Genomic DNA, 15,105 nt, shown 5'->3' with positions numbered 1-15,105 from the left:
ATTTAAAATGAGGGCTGCATGAGGATGACATTGGTTTTCTTCACCAACTGGTAAGACATCTAATGATACTAATCTAACAGTACCCCTCTATCAAGTGATTATCTTTCATGGATCCCTAGTTGCTGTTGGTGTCAAGATTTTATAGTAGTATTTAAACTGTGTGTGGAACTGCTGGGGTACTTCTGTTGATTTGACTGTATAATCAAGCCATATGGGTAGGTTGCTGCCTTTTCTTGGTTCTTTTAGACTTCCAGATATATTATATACATTCATTTCCTGTGTTCTGTAGAATGGCATGGGGACTGCACCTGTGGATCCAAGCCTATTTTGCATTCGACGGATTATTTGTCTGAATGCAGGAACTAGATTTTCAAGTAAATGATCAACAGCTCCTTCCTAATTCTCTCTTATCGTGCTTCCCAAAGCTATACCTATATTGGGCTCTTTTAGGCCTGGTTGATATTTGGAAGTAACCATGTTTTTAATTTCTATACTGCCATTCCAAAAATGGCTCAGGGCGGTTCTGGCATAGTAATTCTGATGAGTAATTCTGATAGTAATTCTGTGATGAGTAATTCTAGTAGTAATTCTGGCATAGTAATTATGATGATTTTCTGTTGGATACTTTTCTTTCTGTGTCAATCATAAGCATAGAAAAGAATACATAGGGTTCTCTATAACCTGGATTGCCATCCATTGCCACCAAATTTGTATGGATTACATATATTTCAGGAGTTTTTACCAAAGAAAGTAGAAAACTGTTGTGGTTTGTCCATATCTCTCCCCACCCCTGCTTTTCATGTGTTATTTCTAGGCAATCAGGTCCATCAGGTTTTTTCTGAGAAATGAAATCCCCAATGGATAACAAGCAATGTTCACTTATGAATTGGAGATTATTAACTGCATTATTAGACTGAAGTAATCATAATGTTCCCTGTCAATATGGTGAAGCTTACATTACCTTCATGTCCTTTGATGTAATGTTGCCAGATAGAAATATGTCCATCCATAATTAAAATTGTTAGTGCAATCTTACTAGCAGTCTAATATGATTGCAATGAGGACCTTGATGTCCTTTCATTTGGTTTGCTACAGTCAATTATGGAACTGCCCCAAATCTACTAGGTTAAAAGGTGGCAACTAAGGGTGCTATTTCAGATTTCAGTAACCATGGGAAAAATAGGTGGTGAGATTCAACAAGATCCTGAGGCAGGGTTTTTAACAGTCTTGCAATATTACATTTTGGTTTACATACCTCATACATAGTCTCATAAGAACAAAAGTATCTCTGTGGGTAGAACCAATGAATGAACCAGAAGTATAGAACATCCTGAGGAATAATCATATGGGATCTGAAAATGTGGGGGAGGGGAATGGCCCCCTTGTTATCCCTAAATGGTACCTCTAATGGCAGCTCTTCTTAATCAGTATGGAGGTCTTCATTGCTCAGCATTTGAAGACGAGCACCTGGTCTAAAGGCACCTGACAGAGGAATCTTGTTGAACCTAAGTAGGTCTGTATCTGGTCCTGAATATGAGACAACCTGGAGACCCTGAGTTCCCAGAGAAAAGGCAAGATATATAAATGTACTATAAATTATGTGATGTACACCTTGTAATTTGAGTTCAAATGCCTTACATTGTTAATTTAAGTAATCTGAACTCCTGCTGCAGGCTGTAAAAGGGCAAGAATGTAAAATCATGCAATGAAAAACACAGTACTATTACACACCCTCCAAGGAGTGAGAAAATCCAGGAGTGAGGTCCTACCTTGGTTCTGGTTTCTCTTGGATGCAAGATTACTGGAGACATGGTGTGTCTGTAGTATTTGGATAATATATGCAAATAGAAATAATCATTAATATGTAGGAACATTCCTAAAAGCACAGCAACAAGTTACATCTGTTTCTCAGAGGGTACACCCCACATCTAAAAGATACTGCTACCTTTTTATCTGCCTTGTGCATTGCAGGGTCTTTAAAAAATATATCCTTTCTGGTCTCTTGTGATTCCTTGGCCTGCCTAAAACACACCTTGCTGGATGGTGGGAGGTCAAGGAGGTGAGGAGTTGACGTCACCTCACAGCCCCTCACCAGCCCTTCCGAGATACATGACATCTTTCTCCACAGTTATAGCGGAGCCAATAGGAAACATTCTTCTGGGCCCCCGGTCCATCAACCAGTGATTTATTTTACAAAAGTATTTGTCAGCCAGTTAAAAACTCCAAAATCAAAGCAATACTAAGGCATAAGAGCAATGCAAATATTTAAAGTGCCAAATCCCAAATTGCCAGAATTGAGGATCTGCCTCTAGAGTGGGGATAGGCAATCTTGGTTCTCCAACTGTTGTTGAACTACAACTCCCATCATCCCCAGCTAAAATGTATTGTGACTGGGGATGATTGGAGTTGTAGTTCAACAACATCCAAGGTTGCATACCTGTGCTCTAGAGTTCCCCAGCCTGTTTGGACTGGAGCTGAATATAAGAAATTTCCCTTCAAGCAGATGCAGTTTACAGACCAGGTAACACAAACCATATGGTTCTCCCCACTTCCTTTTAATTATGAAAATAAAGATCGTCAAAGTAATCATTGGGAGTCAACCGTTGTGGGGTGTGTGTGTGTGCACCCACTAATTCCACTATTTCCTGCTATTCTTCTTTTGTTACTTTCTGCTTTCTGACACTGTTAGATGTCAGACAAATAGTTCAGCACCTGGTTTAGTTATCTCTTGGTCCACCAGTCACTGGGACTGCTAGCTGCATTACACTTCCTCACTTAGGGTTTCTATTGACAAGCATATTGATTTCCTGATTAATGTTCCCCTCTTTTATTGGTGTTTTCTACAGGACGCATAATTTTAATGTTTGTATGATCAATAGCTCCATCAGCACTAAGAATTCCAACAGTTATTCCACATGGTTTTAACTATAGGGAGTTGTATATTTCTTGACAAATACAAGAAGGAAGTTGTAAACATTACCCAAGCAAAGAAAATTGATGGGCTGCATGGATTTTTATTGTATTCCCACCTGTGAGATAATGCAGAAAGAAAGGAAAGAAAGAAAGGAAAGAAAAAAAGAAACAACCAAAATGAGGGGGGGGCAGGAATCTTTCAATTCTCTGTGGAGAAAGAAAAGCAGTGGGCACTAATGGTTTGGGGTTGAATATAAATACATAGGAAGTAATTACTTCTAGAATTCCCATTGAAGAGTCACTTCATATCAAATTGTGTAAATACTCATAAGGGAAATTATTTTTATTCCATTTTAGATTATGAAATGACATTTTAAACATCCTGGTTAGTTAACTTTGTAAGAGTAATGGAATTCTGTGGCTGTCATGGGTGTTTCTAAAGTTAAGGCAATCCATAAATTACATAAGGCACCTGAAGGCAGCTGCTTAAAATGCAGATAAAGCTGTTCTTGTTCCTTGAATTGTAATAGTCTTTAAAAAACACCTGCTTGTTGCCAAATAGTTTACTTTCTCTTATTATTTTTGAGGTAGCAGAAGTGAATGAAGTTGGTTTTCTGAATACAGATAGATAGAAAGAATGTGGTGCAACTTGATTCTAATGGATGATTCCTGCAAATGAATCTGTGTAATTATAATGTCGTTCCGAGTTATCCTTGCCATTCCTGCAGTGACCCCAAGGCATTCATTGGTGCGGTATACATCTCTCTTACACTCAGCATCATAGAAGTGTCTAATCCTGCTTATATCCATTGTGAAGGAGAGCTGAGGGAATACTTTGGCTGGAGGTGGAAGGCAGAGGGTAATTGAACCTAGAACTTCTCTGCTGAGAGACAATTTCCAGTTCCTTGTTTTATTGAAAGACATTTTGTTCCCAGATCACGAGGAAAGTGACCACTATGATTGTGAATATCAATTTAAGCAGAAAATCGCAGCTTTTCTTTGATTAATTTTAAAATTTTACTGATTATTTATTCGTGGATATTTATCTATATTTACATATCTCCTTTTTCCAATTATATCCTTCTATGTTATGAGATATTTTGTTTATGTTATGTTATGCTGACCTTGAGTCACAAATAAAGAACTTTGTACTTTGCAGAAAACCTACACAGTACATTTTGATATTTTATTTACTAATTATTTATTACACATTTCATCCCACTTTTCATCTTTAAGATATTATAAATCCTCTCTAAAAAGATGAGTCTTTAGATTAACAACAACAAAATCCCTGAGAGAAGGAGCATGGTGAAGTTCTTCCAGGAGAGCATTCAAAAGCTGAGGAGCCACAACTGAAAAGGCCTTGTCTCTAGTCCCTGCCAGCTGAATCTAGGTCAGTCATGAGGCCATGAGAAGGGCTTAAGATGCTGAACAGGGAGCCCTGGAAGGTTCATATGAGTGAATGTGGTCCAACAGATACCCTGGGCCCAAGTTGTATAGGGCTTTAAAAATCGAGACCAGCACTTTGACTTTAGCCTGGAAGCAAACTGGTAACCATGAAACTGCCGCAGGGTGGGTGTAATACTTGTGATGGGTGTAATTAGTATCCATGATTAGTATTGTGATTAGTATGCATGAGCATACTTGTGGCAGCATTCTGAATCATTTGAAGCCTCTGGGCCATCTTCAAGGGCAGGCCCACATAGAGTGCATTGTAGTAGCCCAATGTGGATGACACCAAAGCATGAGTGAGTGAGGTCGGGTCTGACTGTTTCCAGTAGGGTTGCAGCTGGTGTACCAGCCAAAGCTGGTAAAAGGCAATCCTGCATACGGCCACCATCTGTACTTCCAAGGACACCATTGGGTCCAAAAGCACCCAAGCTGTGAATTTTGTCTTTCTGGTAGAGTGTGACTAAGTGCTGGGATAGACTGTGACTAAGTGAGTAGTGACTGGGATAACCAGTTTTACTAGCCCAGAGCACTTCCATCTTATCAGGATTAGGTTTTAGCTTGTTTGTCCCCATCCAATCCACCCCAGCCCAGACTCCAAAACCCAGTTAAGAACACCCACTGACTCCCTGGTATCTGCTGACTGAAATGATAGAAAGAGATGGGTGTCATCTGCATACTGATGACACCACAGCCCATCCCCACAGATGACCTCTCCCAGCAGTTTCATGTAGATGTTAAACAGCCTGGGGAACAAAATAGACTCCATAAGTCAAAGGCCAGGGTGTGGAGCAGACATCTCCTTGTACCACAGTCCGAGTATAACCCTCCAGGTAAGTCAGAGCCACAGTATAACCATGTCCCCAAGTCCCAACCCAGATATATGACCCAGAAGGATACCATGGTCAATGGTATTGAAAACTGCTGAGAAGTCCAAGAGAATCAACAGAGTAATGCTTCCTCTATCTCCTGGTGTAGGTCATCCACCAGGGTGACTAGGGCAACTTTCATCTCATATCTGGTCTGCAAGTCAGACTGGAAAGGATTGAAGTAATTAGATTCATCCAGGGCTTCCGGGAGCTGAGACGCCACCATGCACTCCAGCATCTTGTCCATAAATGGGAGGCTGATCATTATTTAAATTGGCTGAGTCCGTGAAAGCCTTTTTAGGAAGGGCCTAATGACTGCATCCTTCAGCTGAGGTGGCACCACCCCTGATTAAGGGAGGAATTTACTACCCCCACCACTCATAGACATTCCCTGACTTCCTTCGTTATCCATGAAGTGCAAGGGTTGAGCACATGTAATAAGTCACAGACTTCTAAGGAGCCTTCAGGCAACACAGACCAAAAAGAATCCAATCTAACAAGACCAGATGGTGTGATGGTACTATTTAAGGTTTTGCTCATAGGGCAGGTGGAGGTTCTTCTGTCCTCTGTGAGGAAGGGAGGACCCAGTCGTAGCTTGAGGAATAAATCTATGTTTTACCATATCCTAACCAGTTGGTTAGGATAGCAGAGAAACAAGATTACATTTGGGTTCTGTAACCTTTAGATACACAAAAGTTGCCTACCACACTTACCTGTGTTGTCTTTGCTCTTTTGGCTGACCTGCTTGCATACAAGTTGCTCTTAAGAAGATGCCTGCCAGCTGGAAGGGTGATCATAGCTATAGGAGCTGCGAGAATAATAAAGCATCTAGTAATTGTATGTATGTGCTAGTTTTGTAGGAAGTGAAGGAAACATAAGCCTGATTCCAACATTATAAATCACACTGCTGTAATCATGTACTGTGAATGGGGAGGAAGTCCCACCCCTGCTTTGTCGATCACCCTTGCTCCCAGTGCTCATGCTCACAAGGCAGCTTGTCTGAAGAGGGATGAGCCCTACCCATGATGGCGAGCGCTTCTGTGATTGTGAGACTTGATCAATCCAGCCTCACAATCATGGACTCTTCCTGCTTCAGATAAGCAAACATGAAAGCACCCACCATCATATGTAGTGCTCTTTCATCTTCCAAGAAGCCCCACTATAAGCATGAGTGGTGGGACACGAAGGAGATTGACACAGCAGGGGCAGGGCTTTCTCCCCTTTTATGCCACTGAACATGGCTACAGCAGTGTGATTTTATAACATCTGAATCAGGCCCCAGAAAAGCATGAAAGAGAAGGTAAGACTGCTGAAGCAGAATTGTCTTTTCAAGAGCAATTTAGATGTGACATTTTGCATTCTTGGACTGAGATCTAGATAGATTCTCATTGATGCATTCATATAAAAATATTTGGAATAAGTCATCTATCCACTTGCATGTAGATCAGGGTGACCAACTCCCATCTCTGGTTTATTTTTAAATTGTTAAATTGTTTTAAGTTTTTTGTATATGTTTTTAACTTGTTTTATGCTATTGTTAACCACCCAGAGACAAAAGTTTGGGGCGGTGTACAAATTTGATAAATAAAGCTGCAATAAATTGTAGGGGTGATTGGCCATCCTGATATAGATAATAAACTGTGGCTGAATATCCTAGCAGTGGCACCTGATAGGATTATTGATTAACATATTGTGTGACCAGCCCATCACATAATGGGAATCACTCCAGGAGTCACCCCACAGATGGAAGTATTAGGGCAGAACAGTAAAGAAACTAGATAAGTGTGGAGAGAATCCTTCTCAAGAGATCCTTAGTATTGTACATTGATTTTCCATAAATCTATTTTTTTGTTATTTCGCTTTCCAGTCTGTGTTCACACTTTTCTGTCCCATCACACCACCAGTGCTATTTTAAGTGTCAGAGTTAAGAAAGAAGGGCAAACCTCTAGCAATCAAAGACTGCCAAAATCACAAGCTAAAAGATTCTGTTGTTTGAGAGAAATCTAAATCTTTCTTTTACAAATCTAAATAAATGACTGCAACAGAAGACATGTCTGGCACAGCTTGATGCGCAAATTGTGTGATGTGGGTAGAAGCAGATCAGTTGTGATTAGCTGTCACACTCATGTGCTTACAAATAACATCTGTGCAGTTCATCTCTCCCATCTAGCAAGTTATGTTACCCTGTGCTTCTAATGGAACATATGAAATCAATATCAACTTAGCAGTGGCCAAATGATCTATGATTTGAACAGCATGAGTTTGATGAATACCCTTTTTAAGGTGGATGTCTAAAGTTCAAATGTTTTTTAAAACAGCATGCAACAAAAGAGAAGTGCACTCATGGAAAGGAGGGAAGGAGCAAAAGAAACTGATTATGTCAAGGAGGCCTTTTCGACTTGCTGTTTCCACTGACCCTCACTTCCCCGGTTTTTTGTTTCTTACTTGAGTGATTGAAATTGATGTGGAAACTTTAAGGATAAACAATGTTGAAACTCTCAAGCATGATTTGGTGTTACCTAGGTAACCATTTGTAATTAATTTTAAGCACCAACTGCCTTCTGATGAGCATGAAACCGGACAAAGGTTCTAAGAAGGACTTCTTGCTCCGTCCATTTCCTTACCTGCACTCAGAAAAGTATTGGCATTTCCTTTCAGTGGTATGAGCTTAAAAAAAAAAAAGTGATGCTGAGGCTTCGTGAACCAGAAATCAGGAGGGGGGGGGATCAATTAGGAGGAACACTGTTTATTTTTCTCCCCAAAGGCAGCACAACTTGTATTTCAGGATATGTTTAATATGAGTCCATTGGCTCATCCAGCTCAGGAATGTCAGCTCTAATTGACAATTGTTCTCTATGAGTTCAAGTGCAATTTGAAAAGAATTTCCAGGTCCCTCCCAAGAAGAAATGAAAATATGATGAAAATACTAGGTTTCCTCCCTAGGGGATACTACAGAGAATTTTCTAAAATAGTGAATATGGCAGGTTTGCTATATCCCTGCTGAACTAGAGGTCTTTCTCAGTCTTTTTAAGTGGCAATGCCAGGATTTAACTGGGCTTAATATGCAGAGCATATGTCACCTTAAGCGGCACAGCAGGGAAATAGTTGACTAACAAGCAGAAGGTTGCCAGTTCTAATCCCTGCTGGTACTATATTGGGCAGCAGTGATATAGGAAGATGCTGAAAGGCATCATCTCATACTGCGTGGAAGGAGGCAATGGTAAATCCCTCATGTATTCTATCAAAGAAAACCACAGGGCTCTGCGGGCACCAGGAGTCACAAGTGACGTGATGGCACACTTAACTTTACCTTCAATATGCAGAGCATGCTCTCTACCATTGAGCTAAGCCCCCTCAATTCATGAGTCCTAAGCAACCTTAATATAAGCAGATAGGTAGAGAGAGATCAGCCAATTCCCCTGGGCACCATTTTTTGAGTTGTCTGATTTGTACATCATATAATGGCAGTACTTCTGTGATGTCTGTTTTGGATATGGTTAAAGCACCATAACAAGGAGGAGATTTGGAGGTCATTGTCATGATCAGGTGGGGCGGCGGCTGGGTTACAGGGAAGGCTGCAGAAGCCCACCTTCCCCGCAGATGGTTTGTTGTTGCCCCAGGGAGCATGGGGGCACACAGCTGGGATGCGCAGTCCCAGCCCCTGGAAATCCCCTGTGCGAGTGCACGGTGCATTGTGGAGATCCCCCTGCGGCAGGCAGCTGCCTGGCAGTGCTGCCTGGAAGCAGCTGGTGCTGGCACACTATCAGGGAAATGTGCTTAAGGAAGCACTTACCGCCTTAACCTCACTTATGAGGCGGGCTCCCTAGTCAGACTTTCTGCTGAGGTGCCTCGGGGAGCTGTGTGCCTCCCAGTGGTTCTTCTGGGCAGCCAAGCCCAGTCTTGGCTTCCTTAGCTTGGTCTTGGCTGCTTGTGAGAATGGCCTCTTTGAGTGGCATTCGCTTTGCTTTGGTGTTCAGTTTGAATGCTGTAGTCATTGATGTCATTCACACAATCAAAAACTGTGTTCTACCCAGGTCTGAGATCTGTGTGTGCTCCCAATTCTTGGTTGTGTGGAAGCAAGGTAGGAAGAAAACCTGGGTAGCTTTTCCTCTTACCTTGCTTCCAACTGAAACTTGGGAGCACACACAGCTTCCAAACCCGGGGAGAACACAGTTTTTTGACTGTGTGAATGACCTCAATAAATGCTAAACCCAAACCTCATGCTGGCTTAAAACTGTCATTTCCCTCAAGCTAGTCCAAATAAAAATCTTGTTTTCAAAGTTGCTTAAGCTTGGATTTTGGGAGGTCTACATTTTGCAGAAACTTTCTGATCACAGCCCAATGTACTTCTTAGCCATATGAATAGGGAAACATATAGCATCACTATTTAGGAAGGGCGGAGAAGCAGTTAGAAACATCCTCCCCTCTACCCTCACATTTCAGGTGACAATTGTTCCTCAGACTGTCTGTATCTCTAGTTAGAATGAGTTAAACAAGTAACCAAAACAAATGTTTTCAGATGTACCATGGGTTGTCAATTTCAACTTGAATATGTCCAAGACTAGGCCATTGAACTTTGCCTATAGATATTACTCCTCTCTGCCAAATGTGAAATAGGACTCCTGAAAATATGAATGTAGGAAATGGCTGAGTTTTATTTGTCCCAGAAAGTTCAAACAAGGTCAACAAGGATAAAACACTTCCATTCTTCTAATGCCACCAAAGCTAAAGTCAGATGACGATCTGACCCTCAGGATTCGGCAATGACTGAAGATCCCTCTTTCGTTAACACAGCGATACAATCAGCACAATGTGTGATGCCCATTTTGTAATGTATTATTTAAGAAGGCTGATGTATTGTTAATAACTACGAATGCACAACTGTTTGAACCTTAGTATGAGAATATATTGCTAAACAAAGCATTTGGATAGTTCTAAAATTTTTGAAGGATAATGTTTGAGGACTCGGAGCATTTGCTGCCTCAGGCTATGCTCTGAAACAGGCTTGGCATTTCTCTGCCCAGGAATCCACAAAACAGTTTTAAAGAATCTTTGGGGAAGTGGAAAAAAGCTCACTTAGAAGTGTTTGACTTTTAGTATTTCTGACTACACATAAGATGAAAAGTATGAAAATAGACGATTACCATATCTAAACCAGTTCAGTGTCTGTTTTACAAAATCTCTTTGGATTTTTCCAAACTTTAATAAAAGAAAATATCATGAAAAGATCTAGAGAGAAAGAAATGCAATTGCTATATTAGAACATAACAAATAAAAATTGTTTAGGATTGATATTAGATTCAGTAGCTTATCTGAAGACAGCAATAAAACCCCTTTTTTTAATAGGTTACTTTCAGATTTAATGATACACATATAAAATCATATGCAGGTAAAACAGAACATTATGTTTGGTTATGGAGAATTTATTCGTGCCACTGAATTGCATCCTCTCCATATTTGGGTTTTAAACACATTTCTGGCAATGTAGCTCCATCTCACTCAGGAGGCTTACTTAGAATGATTGCCTCTTAATTGCCCATCAACTGGAGTTGCTTACTGCCAAAAGTCAAAAGGTACCATAGGGTTAGAGAATCCCAAAGAAAACAAAAAATAGTTTGGGAGATCATTCTTCCACCCCACTCCTTCCTCTACTTTTTAACAACCTTTGGAGATGCCAGATAAAGTTTGTGCAGAGAGAGACAGTGGCTGACATCCAGAGCAATGAATGAACTGCATGTGGAATAAGCAACGTTGTGCTAGCACAGGAGGATGGCTGAATTGCAGTGTTCCCTCTAACAGGGATTTCCAGACGTTGTTGATTACAACGCCCACAATCCCCAAGCAAAAGCAGCTGGGGATTCTGGGAGTTGTAGTCAACGTCTGGGAATCCCTGTTAGAGGGAACACTGCTGAGTTGTGCAGAAAAAATGGGGATTGGCAGAATTGTGCTGTAGCGCTCTTGCACAAAAGCTCCCACTAAAACCTGCATGATCCCCACCTCACATTAAGATCATCAAGAGAGGTCTGTCTCCATATACCGCCAGCTCATCTGGCAGTGACTCGGGAGTGGGCCTTCTCTATAGTTGCCCCTGGGCTGTGGAATGCACTCCCTATAAACCTTTGTGGCTTAACATGTTTACTAGACTTTAAAAGAGCCCTTAAGACACACTTTTTTTAGCCCGGCTTTTAATAATCTCTGAATGTTTTTAATTTTAATTGTTTAAAAATTGGTTTTATTCTGTTTTTATTGTGTTTTTTGTAAACCGCCTAGAGCCTTTGGAATCAGGCGGTATATAAATTAAATAATAAATACATAAATACATAAATAAAAAGAATGAGGTACGCTGCAGTTGTGCAACTGTTGCAGGTCAGCCAGCATGCTTGTGGTTGCTCAACAGTAGTTGGAACACAAGCTCTATCTAGTGCAACTAGCTATTTCAGCATCCTGCTGAATGCAGTTGGTTGCTCTGGATGTTGGTCAGTAAAATCATTTGAAGCCCAATATAATGTAATAGATATAAACATGTTTGATGATGGCTGTCAACAAATGAAAGAATTTGCAATTGTTTAATCTTTTTTTTTTTACATCAGTTCAAACAAGGAAATTGGTATATTGAAAATGTGGATTGAATGAGTCTATGGGAGTTATTGCCAGCTTTGATATATTGTAGAATAAAGTATTTAGCAAGTATTTGGTCATGTGGGTGGTTTGGGGGGTCTCAGCAGTAATTGAATTCAGTTCCCATAGGTCCTCAGGCCCCCAAACCATAGGTTTTGGGGCCTTAGCTTCATTGAGTTTCCCCATGCATAGCAATAGTGCCTCCAGCTGCCCACCAAAGCTCCCCCCCCCAGCCCATACCTTCACTCACCTGCCAGTGTGACCAGGGACTATGCTAGTTAAAGGACACCACCCCTACCGTCAACACAGCCCAAAGATGCACAGTGTGAAATAGACATTTTAAAAAAAACAACCCAACAAATCCAATCGGGTAATGATAAAATTCCTGGTAAGCCTGTAGTAGACAACCGACTAATCCCACAATGAGAATAGGGTAGGTGCTGAGCTAAAAATTGGGTGAGTGCTGAGCTTAAAACTGCAGTCAGGGCAGGGGCCAGTTTATCAAGGAACCATCCAAGATCTGACTGATTTGTCATGTAGACTCATGTCATTCAAGACAGTGTGCCGACATCTTGTCTTCCATAATTCAACTCTGCCCACTGACATTATGCTAGGTAATGGGGAAAGAAGCAGCTATAACTAAAACCCAGTTAAACAATAACACCCAATATTTAATAATAAAAAGTTCCCCAAAAGTAGCAGATGATAAAAATCAATAAACAGATAATAAATAACAATAGCACCACAACACAGCAAATAATCTAGTCAGAATCTGTAGTCAAAATCTTCAATCAATGGAGGAACATTGTCAAAGGAGCAGATAAGCACATCTCTCAGGAACTGAACGTTAGTCCATTGTATTCCTTTTCTAATGTGATTCTGATTATTATTGGTTTTCCGTAATCAATAACTTCTTAAGATTTAGGGTGCGGGATGCTTCACTTCAGCCATGGGATTCAATGAGACTAAGTGTATGTTCTCTTCCATGCACATGTGATAAAGCTGGCTAGACAGATACATAGGAAGCTGCTTTGTACCGTGTCAGACCACTGGTCCATCCAACTCTGTAGATCAGGCCTGCTCAACTTAGGCCCCCCAGCTGTTTTTGGACGACAACTCCCATAATCCCCAGTCACAGTGGCAAATAGCCAGGGATTATGGGAGCCGTAGGCCAACATCTGCAGGAGGGCTGAAGATGAGCAGCCCTGCTGTAGATGAACCAATGGCTGACTGGGAGTGCCTCTATAGGGGTGTGCATGAAACTGGCTGGTCCAGTTCGGTTCGAGACCGGACCTGAACTGGACTGGGTCAGTTCAATCCGGCCCCCCCTCAAACCCCCCTGGTTCAGTTGGGTCCGGGGGGTTCGCGAACATTTTTAAAAAAAAATTAAAAGAAATTATTTTTTATTTACCCCCTTTGGGGGAGTTGTTGGAGGTGTCGGGGTGGTGTCCACTGAGGTTTCACCTCCCCCCCCCGCCAGCCTCCCTTCAAGCCTATACCGGCCATTTGGCCGGCTCTTCTGCCCGTTCGGGCCTTCCCCCTCCAGTGTGGTGGCCATTTTGGAGGCCACCGTGCCTGTGCAATTGGCCTCTGTGTGACCCAGGCCAAAAAAAAAAAAAATGTCTGCAAAGCCCCCAAACAGGCGATAGTTTGGTTTGACCCCAGATGGTCAAACTGAACCGGTTCAACATCGAACACATTCAACGTTGAACCTGTTTGCACATCCCTATTCTTCTCCAGGATTTCAGATGGGAAATTCTTCCCAACCATTTTATCTGCAAATAGGAGATCTCCCCTAGAGACCTCTATATCTTTGCAACAGCCTATGGGGGTGAGCTCCCATTTACACATGGGCCAGCTAGGTGGAAAGGAAGTTGTGGTGTCATGCCTCCTCCACTCCTCCCTACCTATAAATGGGAGCTTCCTCCTTGACAAACCTTGGGGGCACCCACATAGTTTACAGTCCATAGAGGGTGCTTTGCGAAGAGCTCCCTCAGACCTGGAGCTGTCCCTTACTAAACCCCATCCCAAGCTGTTAGTTTCCCCTGAAACAAAAGTCAGCTTTTCCAGCAGCGCTGGTACAGACCAATATAAAGGCTGCTTCAATAATGACAGCAAGCAAGTTAGCTTTGGAAAGGAATGATATTGTTTTTCATGCTTAACAAAGTAGTGTACCTTGAGACTTATTTCTCATCTCTAATACAGGTTTGACAGAATATAGCACATTTGGTACGTGCTCCTTTTGTTTGTTTCATTTTCCTGGAGCATAGAGTGAACACAAGCTGAAACAAATGCAAGGGGGCAAAGCAGCCCTCAGAATTATAATTCCATGGTCCCCTGTGTAAGGCAGGCAGGCATGCAGGCCTTGGCATCTTTGTGTTTTATGAGCAATATCTGCTGCAGAAAAAACCCTTTACAGATGACATTATCCGATGCCAGAAATATGTAACCTTGTGGTTACGATGAAGGAGCATTGTAGTTGAGCTCTGCAGACTGGGGCAGAGGAAGGCAAAGCTTGCTTTTAGCTGTGGTTTAAGCCTCTGAAACAAGCTAAGGAAATGGAAATCAGTTGTCTGTTTTAGGCAGGGGAAGCAGTTGTTCATTATAGGGCTGTGCACAGAACTGGCTGGCCCGGTTCGGTTAGAGTCTGGACTGGACTCAAACCCGACCGGACCAATTTGGTCCGGCACCCCCTCAAACTCTTCGCCCCCAGCTCGGCTGAGTCCGGGAAGGGGTTTGCAAACATTTTTTTTTTAAGGAAATTTTTTTTAACCTTACTCCCCCTTGGGGGAGTTCAGGAGGTGGGGGGGGGTGTCCATCGAGGTTCCCCCTCCCCGTTGCTGGCTCTCTTTATAGCCCCCTCCGGCCGGTTCGGCTGCTCCTTGGCCAGTTTTCGTCCTTCTCTCAGCAGTGCAGCGGTCATTTTGGAGGCCGTGCACCTGCGCAATTGGCCTCTGCGTGGCTCGGGCACAGTGAGACACATAAAGAAAGCCAATAATCTCTTTGTCCTAGCAGCATAGCACAGCTGGAAAGGGACAGAAGGCTAGGGTCGAAATGTAATAAACATAGTTCTTAGTTCAGCCTGTACTTCTGTAGGTTTTGTGCTAGATAACTATCCATGAGTGTAGGGAATGACATTTGGGTTTGTTCAGATCCACCACCACCCCATCCTTCTGGGTGGGTCCTGATTGGTATACTGCTTCCACCACCCGTTCATAACCTGGGAAGGGTTTACTGAGCCCAGGGGCAGAGCCAC

The sequence above is a fragment of the Hemicordylus capensis genome, chromosome 4 (genome assembly GCF_027244095.1).
Source record: "Hemicordylus capensis ecotype Gifberg chromosome 4, rHemCap1.1.pri, whole genome shotgun sequence".
In the NCBI taxonomy this organism is placed as follows: Eukaryota; Metazoa; Chordata; class Lepidosauria; order Squamata; family Cordylidae; genus Hemicordylus; species Hemicordylus capensis.
The sequence above is the reverse complement of the archived record's forward strand: the minus strand, read 5'-3'. Positions refer to the sequence as shown.